A 12,280-nucleotide genomic window follows, 5' to 3' on the forward strand; every position below is an offset into this window, starting at 1 on the left:
GTGCCCTGTCCGAAGACACATGGCTAGCACACGGAAACGCCGTTTACCTTCCCGCTATAAAGCGGTCCCTATTTATCTACTTGCACTTAAGAGTACTTTCAAACTGCTAGGTGGGCAGGAGCTGGGACCGAACGACGGGAGCTCACCCCGCCGCGGGGATTCGAACCGCCGACCATACGATCGGCAAGTCCTAGGCACTGAGGTTTTACCCACAGCACCACCCGCGTCCCTAATAATAATAATAATATTTTTTATTATTTATACCCCACCCATCTGGCTGAGTTTCCCCAGCCACTCTGGGCAGCTTCCAATCAAGTGTTAAAGACAATACAGCATTAAATAATGCACAACCCCTCTTCAAATTTTAACAGAGGTGATGTTGACTTATGGCAGTGGAAAAGGCAGGCTGGGTAACCTAACCTAATAGTCTGAGCAATAAATTCCTTGAGGCAACAGAAATTATAGAGTTTCCAAGCTAATTGGAAAACCCCTCAAGGGGAAGCTCAGTTTCCCCCGCTTTCCCACCCTAACCCCTTTGGGCAACAACATTCCTTTCTGATATGTGGGGACAGTGGTGCTCCCTCTGATTGTCGCCTATGTTTCTGGTTCCATACAAGTGAATGAAGCAAAAGTATCCATTCACTTTTATGAAGCAATGAAAGGGACTCTTAATTTGGAAGACCCTAGGGGAACACATGGACGCAGGTGGCGCTGTGGGTTAAACCACAGAGTCTAGGACTTGCTGATCAGAAGGTCGGTGGTTTGAATCCCCAAGACGGGGTGAGCTCCCATTGCTCGGTCCCTGCTCCTGCCTCCTAGCAGTTCGAAAGCACGTCAAAGTGCAAGTAGATAAATAGGTACCACTCCGGCGGGAAGGTAAACTGCATTTCCTTGAACTGTTCTGGTTCGCCAGAAGCGGCTTAGTCCTGCTGGCCACATGACCCGGAAGCTGTACGCCGGCTCCCTTGGCCAATAAAGCGAGATGAGCGCCACAACCCCAGAGTCGGTCACGACTGGACCTAATGGTCAGGGGTCCCTTTACCTTTACCTAGGGGAACACAATAAGTCCTAAGACTTACTTTCATTGATCTTAATGGGAGAGGACTGAGTATATTCTTATTTTCCCATTGAAATCAATAGGATCTTAAAATGCTCAGCTTCTGGCTTGATCACAGCTGGTACATATCTCAATTCAAACCTTTAATCCATGTAGCTGGTATATTTGGCAGTATGTTGTTGCAACCCTTTTCCATCACGCGCCAGTACTTTAAAGCCAATTAAAGATCCAACTAAACGGAGAACCTCTGCTTCTTAATGGTGGCATAGGAGGGTTTTCTCCAGGCAAAGTGCTTTTGCAGTCAGCGCCTCCCTGCCTCCCACATTCCACGCCAGAGCAAGAGCCAGGTACTAAGACGAACTGCGAGTGAAGCCCATCCCCCCGTCCCTGGGGGGGATTTGCAAGGATGATTTACCCTTTACCATCTTTGTTTTTCGTTCACTGACAATCCATTGCTGTCGTGGAAGCTGCCTCCATTAAGGCAGGTGGGCCCAGAAGTCTAAGGGGTGAATAATTATATGTGTGTGGGGGGGTACCTCCTGAGAAAATCCATTTAAAAAGCAATTGTACCAAATGGAGTTGTGAAAATAATAAATGGGGGGTTTTATCTTCCCTCAGGGAAGGTCCTAGACTCCTTAGGGCAGACCCTCCAAGTGTCCCTATTTTCCAGGGACATCCCTGATTTAGAGAAGCTGTCCCAGTTTCTGATTTGACCCCAGAAAGCAGATCTGTCATCGCCAGGGCCAAGGGCCCTGACACCTCCCATTTTTTTCCATGCCATTTGTCCAGTGGAAGCACATTTCCAAATATGATCTGTGTAAACCAGTGTGCCTTAGTTGCTACTCCTTGCACGGTGTTCACAAGCATGCATCTCTTGCTGCACTTTACTTGGAATACTTCTCTGCCCTAATAGAAGGCTGTTGACAGGCAAGTCTCCCATATCTCAATCTTAGAAATGATTATCAAATGTGCCCTCCCTCTGGGTGAACAGCAGCAACACTCAGTGTCGGGAACCCTGATGCACAATGTTGCCTTGCCCAAGTCTGACCAATGCTAGATATGCCCAGACTTTTGCAGGGGCCTTTCTTAATAACTTTTCACTGGCATGCTCATGGTTCTCCCTCCTGTTAGTGGCACACCACTTGGGAACAACCAGTTTACTAGAATACCTCTTGCTTGGAGATGTCACAGTGCTGTGTTTTCCTACATGATGTAGCTTGCCTAGATTCACCTGGTGAGTTTGTGGCTAAAGTGAGGAAAGATTTCAACTTGAAATTTAACCTTTATACTGCACTTCATACTCTTGGGCTTGGTGCTATAATTGCGTGTGTTTTGTATGTCAAAGCTGTGCAGGAACATGGGCAAGGCCAGCTTGCCATATGAGTTCTGAATTTTCAAACTAATCTACTGACATTTGATGTCACAGGGATCCTTAAGAGACCATTTTCCTTTTGTTTTGTTTTTTAAATGAGCTATTGCATTGGAGGGATGCATTGCATATGAAGGGGCAAGGGTTCTTCAGACTATTACCATCTCATTCCTCTTATCCTTCTGATGTGTGGGCCAATTAAGTGATTCAAGAGCAATTGGTTGACAGCACGCGCTCTCACATACATGTGGATCATTATCATATAGATGTTTTGTGCCCACAGCCTTTGAATTTAAATGAAGTGAAACTGTAAAATGAATAAATAAAATATATGTTTTAAACTATGCAAATAGAGAAGTGTAATGTTGGCAGCATACCTCAGTAGCTGACTTGAGTGACTCACATATAAAAGTGTGGTCATGTGAAGTTATGTGGCACTATCGTCATTATTTTGCTGATTCACCAATAAAAGACTTCTAATTGGTTTCATAGTTCTGTTCCAAACTCATTTCACAGATTTTAAAGTGGCATTCAGGTGTAAGGAAGTAGTAATGGGCTGCTTGAGGGTTATTTACATCTGGCTCTACAGAGGAAGACAGGTTTCATGTTGACAACCAACATTACCCTGCCTAGAACTTGTGAACTTACTTATGTTTCCTAAGCAATAAAAATCAACACCTGAATCCATCAGGTAACAATATTATTTCCCCATCTTATAATTAAAAAGGATGTTAAATACATTCAGGTAATTCTACCAGTAATGTTTGTAGGCCTGTCTCCTCAGCTGGAATAACTTCTGCTTATGTCAGCAGTTAAATTTGGTACAATTTCTAAAGATGAAGGGATTACAAGCAAACCCATCTGGCATGCATTACATTTTCCAAGTCAGACATTGCACTACTAAAGATATTGGCAAATTATTTTTTAATTATTATGTAGGGGAAACAGGGCTGAATTTTTAAAAATCTGTTTAAACAGTAGGTTAATCAGCGAACACAGGAGTGGGGAACCTGAGGCCCAGGTACCAAATGTGGCCTTCCAACCCTCTCTGTTTGGCCCTCGAGACTCTCCCCAGACCACACACCTCCCTGGCCCGGCTTCGCAACCTCCTCAAATGCTTTTATGTGACTGGAATGTCTCCTTGAACCCTTTGCTTGCCTGAATGGAGGATAGAGAAAGATGTTTGCGTGTGTGTGTGAAAAGTAGCTTACTGGAAAAGTAACATGTACATTTGTTATTTACCCACTTTTGTTTCTGAACCCAGCCACCACTGGCATGTGGCCCCTGAGAGATTTCCCAGAAATGTCTCTCAGGTTTCCTCCCCCACCCCCAGAACTTAAAACTGTAATCAATTTCAATTTGCAAAGGCAATTTTGATCCTGGATAGGGGCTGCTGTGTAATGGCACACCTGCTTGCTTTTTGCTAGGTAATGCACACCTCCTCCTCCTCCTCCTCCTCCTCCTCCTTCTTCCGTTTCTGATATATTTTCTGTTATAAGGAATGAAAAATGAAATATTAAAAATGAGCTTTTTAATAACTAAAATTATCTTTAGTTTATTAAGACCTCAGTACTGTACAGTGTACACACTTTAAAAAGCTTCATTTGGTCTTACTTCTAAGTAGGCATGTATAGAATTGCACTGTAAATTGTATGACATGTTGTTGTTTATTAAATTTCTATACCACCCTTCATCCGAGGATCACAGGGCAGTTGACAATATGAAAACACAATAATACGTACCAAAGCAACAAACAAAAACTGTATTCCACCCTCATTTTAAAAGGCTATATAAAAGCAAAAAATCTGGGAGAAGAGGACTGTTTTTGCCTGTAACAAAGGCGCCAGGCAGGCCTCCCTGGGGAGAGCATTCCACAAGCAGGGAGTGACTGCAGAAATTCTCCCTCTAATATCTCAGAAAGCACCTAAGTTAAGCAGTTGGTAATATGCAATTATCTTTTAAGTTAACTGATTTAGCATCTATTTAAAATACAGTTAAATCATCTCAAAACCTTGGTTATAACTTGAATACTTCTTAGCAAAAGTTAGTTTTCAAGACTTCATTGAAATCAGTGCAGTTGACTACAGCTTAGCTTAGTTGCAACTACATTCTGTGGTTTTCTGCTGTTTTGGGTTGCAATTGCAACTAATATTTGCCACAATGCACACACATCTGTATATATTATAATGCACATTCCTTTGAGTATTATTAACAGTGACTCTTGTCAAGAAAATATTTTTTCCCCTGAAGTTACGTTGCCATATTCTAAGTATAAGCAGTCACTGATCTTGTCCTGCTTCTTTCAGAACTTCATAACCACTTGTAAAAGGTGGAAAAGAAATTGGCAAAGCTGGAATTTCCAACATATTATAGATTAAAATGTTGTAAGCTTTTGAATCTGTAAGGTCCTCATCAGACTTGTGTGGAGTGGGAAAAATAAAACAGATTCATTTTCATATATGGAGTAATTTCTTTTATCCAGGTATCAGGGCTGGCCCAACATATTTTGGCACCTGCCAGGAAGGAAGGGGTGAGTGAATATCTGCATCAGGAACAAGGGGGGGGGGATAAAGATCTACATCAGAATCTGCTGCCCCTGTGGAGCCTGCCACTCGGGACAGTCTCCTCACTTTGTCTCATGGGTGGACTGGTCCTTGCAGTGCTTGTTGAAGAAAGGAAGTAGGCTAGGGGTGCAAATGTTTTTGGCATTTGCTGTGAGGGGGAGAGAGAGCTCAGTGAGAATGGGGAACCCTGCTTTCTGCAGTTGTATCTGATCTCCCTCAATTTCCGGGCAGTGCTGAACTGAGAAGTGCCTGAGCTCTGGCCTATCAGGAAATTATAACCATTGACTTTGGAACAGGGATGACTGGGTCACTCTGTCTTTTCTCCATGCCATTTCTACATAGGAATCCATGTGCAGTGTGTGATATTTGAATTGATGTTAAGTTCTGCCTAAAGTAGTTGGTCTCCATGATGCATCATTGACACATATAAGTCTTCACTGGATGTTTCAGTGACGTGATGAATATCTTTGTGTAAACAAGCCCATGAGCCATTGTGAAACAAAAATTCAAATTTCAGCACCTTGAGGTCCTCCCCCCATCTTTGTTCTGGTTGCTCCAAACACTAGCAGTGACAGTGATGGCATTGGTCATAAATCCTTTGCTGTTATTTGGTGGTTGTTGTTGTTTAGTCGTTTAGTCGTGTCCGACTCTTCGTGACCCCATGGCACTCCTGTCTTCCACTGCCTCCCGCAGTTTAGTCAACTCATGCTGGTAGCTTCGAGAACCATCTCGTCCTCTGCTGTCCCCTTCTCCTTGTGACCTCCATCTTCCCCAACATCAGGGTCTTTCCAAGGGAGTCTTCTCTTCTCATGAGGTGGCCAAAGTATTGGAGCCTTATCTTCAGGATCTGTCCTTCCAGCAAGCACTCAGGGCTGATTTCCTTAAGAATGGAGAGGTTTGATCTTCTTGCAGTCCATGGGACTCTCAAGAGTCTCCTCCAGCACCATAATTCAAAAGGATCAATTCTTTGGCGATCAGCCTTCTTTATGGTCCAGCTCTCACTTCCATACATCACTACTGGGAAAACTATAGCTTTAACTATACGGACCTTTGTTGGCAAGGTTATGTCTCTGCTTTTTAAGATGCTGTCTAGGTTTGTCATTGCTTTTCTCCCAAGAAGCAGGCGTCTTTTAATTTCATGGCTGCTGTCACCATCTGCAGTGATCATGGAGCCCAACAAAGTAAAATCTCTCACTACCTCTATTTCTTCCCCTTCTATTTGCCAGGAGGTAATGGGACCAGTGGCCATGATCTTGGTTTTTTGGATGTTGAGCTTCAGACCATATTTTGCACTCTCCTCTTTCAAGATTCCCCAAAATGAGTACATTGTGGCATTCTACCAAAGATAGACATGCATCCCTTTGTGCTGCCCATATCACTAACATTTTGGGGAAGTTATTTTTAATGTACTAGCTAATTATGGGGGGTATAATGTCACTAGAATACTATTTTGAGAATGACTTCTTTCAACTGTGCTGAAATGATTCATTCTAGGGTCACCCCACTCCCTCCCCCATTTGGGCTCCTCTCTTGTATCCCCTATATCACACTTTAGGTTCTGTAAATAGCCAGTCACAGGATAAAAGTATTCTGTATAGTTTAGATGTCAGTCCTCTCATGTTGACAACTCTTGAAAGTACAAGCTCATCAAAATTGGTGACAGCATGGGTAGCTTGAGCCTCTGTTTCTTGTCTTGATATGAAATCAGTGGCTTGCCTCAAGACTCGCCAGTTACACCCTAGGGTTCCAGGTTTCTCCTGCAATACTCTTTCTTCTAATTGGCTCTGAGTTCTAGTAAAAATCAAGTAAAAAAGGCAGGATGGTAAGTAGTGGGGTAAACAGGGATATTGGAAATGCAAAACTTTTTGTCTTGGATTTGCGCACCTTAAGGGTTTACATATATCACTTTTTTTTGTTCAGGTAAGACAAGTTTGGTTTTTTTAACAGCTTTTTAAAAAAGTATGTAAGGTAAGGAATGTGTGTTGAACAAGACAAAGCTGGACTAGGATTTCTTTTTTATAATTTTATTTTTCATTTCCCCATTTTACAAATATTATCACACAAATACATTTATACAACAAATTTAAAACATCAAATCCTCGACCCTCCTCCCCACTTTCTGTGGTTACTTATGTTATATATTTTATCACTGCATATCCAGTTCATACCTAATTAATTTATCTTTTATATTCTATTTAAGTTATTCTCACTACATACTTTTATGTCAATCCTGCTAATGATTTAAATTGTTTACAATAATTCTACAAATAATCAATATTTTTTTCTCCATTTTGTATTAAAATGTCTCTCTTCCTGACTTCTTAATCTTCCAGTAAGTTTCACCATTTCTTCATACTTCCAACGGTTGTTGTTGTTGTGAATCTTCCTTGGTTGGAACCGTTTCTTCTTCCTACCTCTGGGCATATGTCATTTGAGCATCATGGTAGCGTACATGAATAGCCTCCTTTGTTGTTTGGGTACCTCTGAGCCTATTATTCCTAAACTTCTGGTTTTTAAATAAATATTATTTTCAACTCATTTTAAAATCATTTCCCAGAATGTTTTGTCACCACCTTACAAGTGCACCATATGTGAAAAAGGTACCCTCTTTCTCCTTAAACTTCCAACAGGTATCCGATTCTGACTTCTACATTTTTGCTAGTTTACTAGGTGTGAGATACCATCTATATATCATTTTCATATAATTTTCTTTTATCACATAACATGCTGTAAATTTTAGCTCAACGTTCCATAATCTGACATTTCGTTATGTCCTATATCCATTGCCCAGTGTATAATTGACCACCTGTTCATCTTTGGTTTGCCATTCTAGTAGCATCTTACTCATTTTGGACAGAACTTTATTATTATTATTATCTAGCAGGTCTCTTTCTGGTTGGAAAGTTTGAGTCATAGCCATTTTTCTTATCCAGTTTAAATACCTCATTAAGCTGATAGTATTGCAACCAGCTTCTTACCATTCTTATCCACTTCTGTTAATAAAATTCTAAATGTTACCCAGTCCTCTCTCATATTCCTTTTTTTAACCTCTATGCCTTGTATAGGTGAAAGCCATAAGGGTGTTTTCCTTCCCATCAAGTTTTTATATTTATTCCATACTCTATACATTTTTTCCTGATTACATGATTCAGGAAACCTTTATGCATTTTAGTTTTTCCATACCACAAATAGGCATGCCAGCCAAATTTATTATCGTGACCTAGATCCAAAACCTGTGTGTTTCTCAGTGTCAATCACTCCTTTAACCAGCAAAAACAGGATGTCTCATAATATAATCTTAAATCTGGCAGAGAAAATCCCCCTCTTCCTTTAGCATCTATCAAAATTTTATATTTTATCTGTTAAATAGTGGGTAGACATAGCGGACGACGCAGCGATTTCATCAAAGCAGCTCTTTATTTGTAAGTTGGAACAGAACTGAACAGCCAACAGCTCAGCCGGCCTGCTTTTATAGGCAGCCGGCTGTCAACATTGTAGCAACAACAACCCAGGGTTTCCCGCCTAAAGTAACTGACGTGGACCTGAGTGAAAACTATATACACGATACTCCTGGTGGCCAGGGGGAGAACTTCAGTACATAACATTATCCTTGTCCCCCATCCCTGGCAGACAAATCTATAAACATCCTTTTGCCATTCTTTAAAGCATCCTGCATTGCTGATTGCCAAAGCTGTTTGAAATAAAAATAACATCTTTGGTAACGCATTCATTTTTATGACTGACATCCTTCCCATTGATGAAAGTTTCATCCTTCCTCATATTTCAGTATTTTTAAAACTCTTATCAGATTTTAATATAATTATATTTAAATAAATTAATACTTCTTGCTGTTAACCATATTTCTAGGTATTTAACCATTTTCTCTGTTGTTAGACCAGTACTTATCTGTAGTTCAGTTTTAACATTTTCTCTCATATTTTTCACCAACATTTTAGACTTAGTCTTTTTTAATCAGATACCTGCTACTTCTCCAAATTTTCTGATTCCTTCCAGTGCCTTTGGGGTTCTTCCCCAGATATCATCATGTGGGCTGGGTTTTCTGAAGCAATAAAACAGTCCTCTTGCATCCCGCTGAGTGTGGAGATATCCCAGGGGTTCCAGGCACTTACCCAGGGTGCAGCTTTCCTTTTGGAATGAGGGACTCTGGAGGCCGTGGTGTCTGTGATATATGATTTACAGTGGTGCCTCGCAAGACGAAAAGAATCCGTTCCATGATTCTCTTCGTCTAGCGGTTTTTTTGTCTTGTGAAGCAAGCCCATTGACAGCTTAGCGGATTAGCGCTACAGCGGTCTAGCGGCTTCTAGAGATCAGCTGTTAAGCGGCTTATTAGCGGATCAGCTGTTAAGCAGCTTAGTGGTTTAGGAAAAGGGGGGGAGCGGTGAAAAACCGCGGGGACTCGCAAGATTTTTTCATCTTGCGAAGCAACCCCATAGGGAAATTCGTTTTAGCGAAGTGCCTCCAAAACGGAAAACCCTTTCGTCTAGCGGGTTTTCTGTCTTGCGAGGCGTTCGTCTTGCGGGGCACCACTGTATTTATACGTATCTACAATGTGAGCCTGCACTGCAAGGGTTCACAGCCCTAACACCCCGAAAGGGTCTTGTTTCTCCTGTGCCCGCAACATTGAATCCAAACAGAGATCTGGCATGGATTCAAACCGAGGTCTCTCTGGCTCTCTGCTTGCTGTTTTTCTTCCTAGGCCACATCACTGCTCTCAGCTTTATTCCTCCTCACTCTTTGCGAGTTGAGGAAGGAGCCCTGCCCACTCGCTGTCGCTCACAGAGCTCCTTCCTTGGTTCGCTTTGCACTTCACCAGGAGGCTAGCCTGACACTTGCTGAGTCCAGGGATTAAAGACTTCTGGCCCCCATAAACTCATTAACACCACTAATATTCTTTTAGCTCGTTCTAAAGGCAGACACTCCAGATGAACTTACCTCTTTCTTTCTCTCCCATTTTTTTCTTTTCTTTTCAGCACCTTCAAGATATGTGGGCTCCATTCACTGCCACTCACTGTTCCAAGTTTCTTTCAGCAAGGCCAGTCTACATTTCTTAGATGATCTGTGTGGTACTAGGTAAGCAAACTGTAACTTTTAGATCAAAATTTACAAGTTATTAAAATGCATGTTGTCCTAGCTGTGTGGAAGCTACTTTTTCACAATACCTTCCCACAATGTTTAAATTTCAATGCTGTATTTTTAAAGGAGAATTTTTTTTGGATATCAATGTTTTCAAAGAATGTTTTTTTTCTAGCTACAGTCTGAACAAGGAAAGAAGCAAAATATTTATTTTACCTGTTTCAAGCTACCATCCTAACTTTACTGAACTTGGAATTAAATCAAAATAAAATTCCTTCAGAGTAATGGATATAATGGAATTGATGTCCCGCAGTTGCTTAGGTACCGCAAGGATGTGCACTTTGTTTCTGTGGGGCGGGAGGAAACACCCAGCTTGGGTAGGAACTGGTCTCCCATCATACTTTTCCTGGCTTCTCCTTTATGTGCTGCAATGCTTTGACCACTTCTGCTTAGCTGGGCTTCACCTCTTCTCTGTGTCAGGTGCAGGGGTATAAAAACTTGAAAAGGCTACTGGAGCAATTATAAGCAGTAAAGAGCCTTATTGCGTCACAGTGATGATGAGATGGTCGCATAAGCTCTATATGGGCGCATTACATGTTACCCTCATTTGGCTGAAGTGCAATACCAATGCAGCTAAATTATTCCACTACCAGTAATGTTAAATGTTGTGAACTCAAAAGAAACTTTGATTCTGTAGGAGGAAACAGTATTTTAATTTCTGGAGAAAAGTGAGAAGGGGTTTGGGGGAAATAGTGAAATAATCTAAGGTAAGCATCAGTTGGTGGTTTTAAATCTGTGGTGCTATACTAGGGTTTTTTTGCGGGGGGCGTCATGTTAAAATTAAATATATCTGTCAGGGAACTGCCATCGGAAAGAGAGATGGTGCAGAGGCTCCAGCAGACTCGGAGAGATTCTGCAGCGGAGGAGGGAACCAGCAGGGGGAGAGCAGAAGCTCCGGCAGAAGGGGAGTCGGAGGAGGGAGGGCTCTGGGATACTTCTAGTGAGAATAGTGCAGAGGTAACAAGACCCCCGTTGGCAACTCCCACCCTTCGCCGGAAGCTGTCACGCAGAGAGTCACGAAGGCGCATGTCCGTGAAACAACTTTTATGTTGGCGTAAATTTCGTAGACGCCCACTGTCAGATTCTACCAGCGACTAACGGAGTCACGCCTTGGGAGGCTCCGTTAGTGCCTCGGTTTGGTTGACCAGCCAAACACCAGAGGGATCAAGCTTTTACGCACAAGCAGCTCATTATCCCATCACAGCAATCTGACAGTCTTTGAAAGCAGCTTGTGCAAGCAGAGGGCATCATGAGCGAACCAGCCGGAACCGCAGGAGCTGGAGCTGGAGCAGGTCCAAGCCTGGAGGAAAGGTACAGGGCGATGGAGGTCCAGCTCGCGCTGCAAACGGCGAGGCTTGAGGAGAGGAGGGCTCAAGATGCGGATAAGGGGAAAACCGCCCCACTTGCCAGAAAGGTGCCTGGATTGGTGCAGAGATTTGGGGGGGATCCCAGGAACTATCAAGCCTTTAGAACGGAGATGCAATATGCTCTCAATCTACTGTTTGATGACTTCACCGATGAGAACTCTAGAGTGGCGTACGTAATTAGCCATCTAGAGGGAGGGGCGAGGGACTGGGTTCGACCCCTGATGGCAGCCAATAATGATATCTTAAAGGACACGAGGAAGTTTTTTCGCGCCATGGACTTGATGTTTTCCAGCGAGATTGAGCAGGGGGTGGTGCGGAGGCAGTTGATGGGGTGCAAACAGGGGAGCCGATCTGTACGTGAGTACTGGACTGAGTTCACTATGCTTATTCATAGACTGGGGTGGGATCTAGCAAGTGAACCTATTCAAATGTTATTTGAAGAAGGGCTCTCTCCGACCGTGAAAGATGAACTTTCCCGGGCGCCCAGGGCAGAGTCTATGGATCAGCTGACTAAATCTGCACTGTCCATAGGAGCGCGCCAAGAAGCAAGAGCTTTGGAAAAGCGGGAAGGAAAGGGGGAACGTTGGAAGGACTTCCGCATTCCAGAGATTCCGGAGCAGTCTTTCCCGCCCGCAGAGCCGATGGAACTGGGAACAGCGCGCGCGCGCGCAGTTTCAAACACCAGTGAAGGGCGGAAGAAGGAGGGAAAGAGTGCCAAGAGATGTTATCTCTGCCAACAGCCAGGGCACTTTGCCAGAGTTTGTCCGCA

The 12,280-nt window shown here is 42.9% G+C and overlaps 1 long non-coding RNA gene across 3 annotated transcripts in view; it reads left to right on the plus strand.

Moving 5' to 3' along the window:
- The window catches only part of LOC309371018, a 171,045-nt gene that overhangs the window by 114,166 nt on the left and 44,599 nt on the right, over nucleotides 1-12,280 (plus strand). For all 3 annotated transcript variants that reach the window (XR_014168779.1, XR_014168780.1, XR_014168781.1), the window contains one exon: nucleotides 9,982-10,081. This is a non-coding gene — a long non-coding RNA (uncharacterized lncRNA). The remainder of the gene's footprint in view (nucleotides 1-9,981; nucleotides 10,082-12,280) is intronic.

The sequence above is a fragment of the Podarcis melisellensis genome (genome assembly GCF_964234715.1).
Source record: "Podarcis melisellensis genome assembly, chromosome: 5".
NCBI lineage: Eukaryota > Metazoa > Chordata > Lepidosauria > Squamata > Lacertidae > Podarcis > Podarcis melisellensis.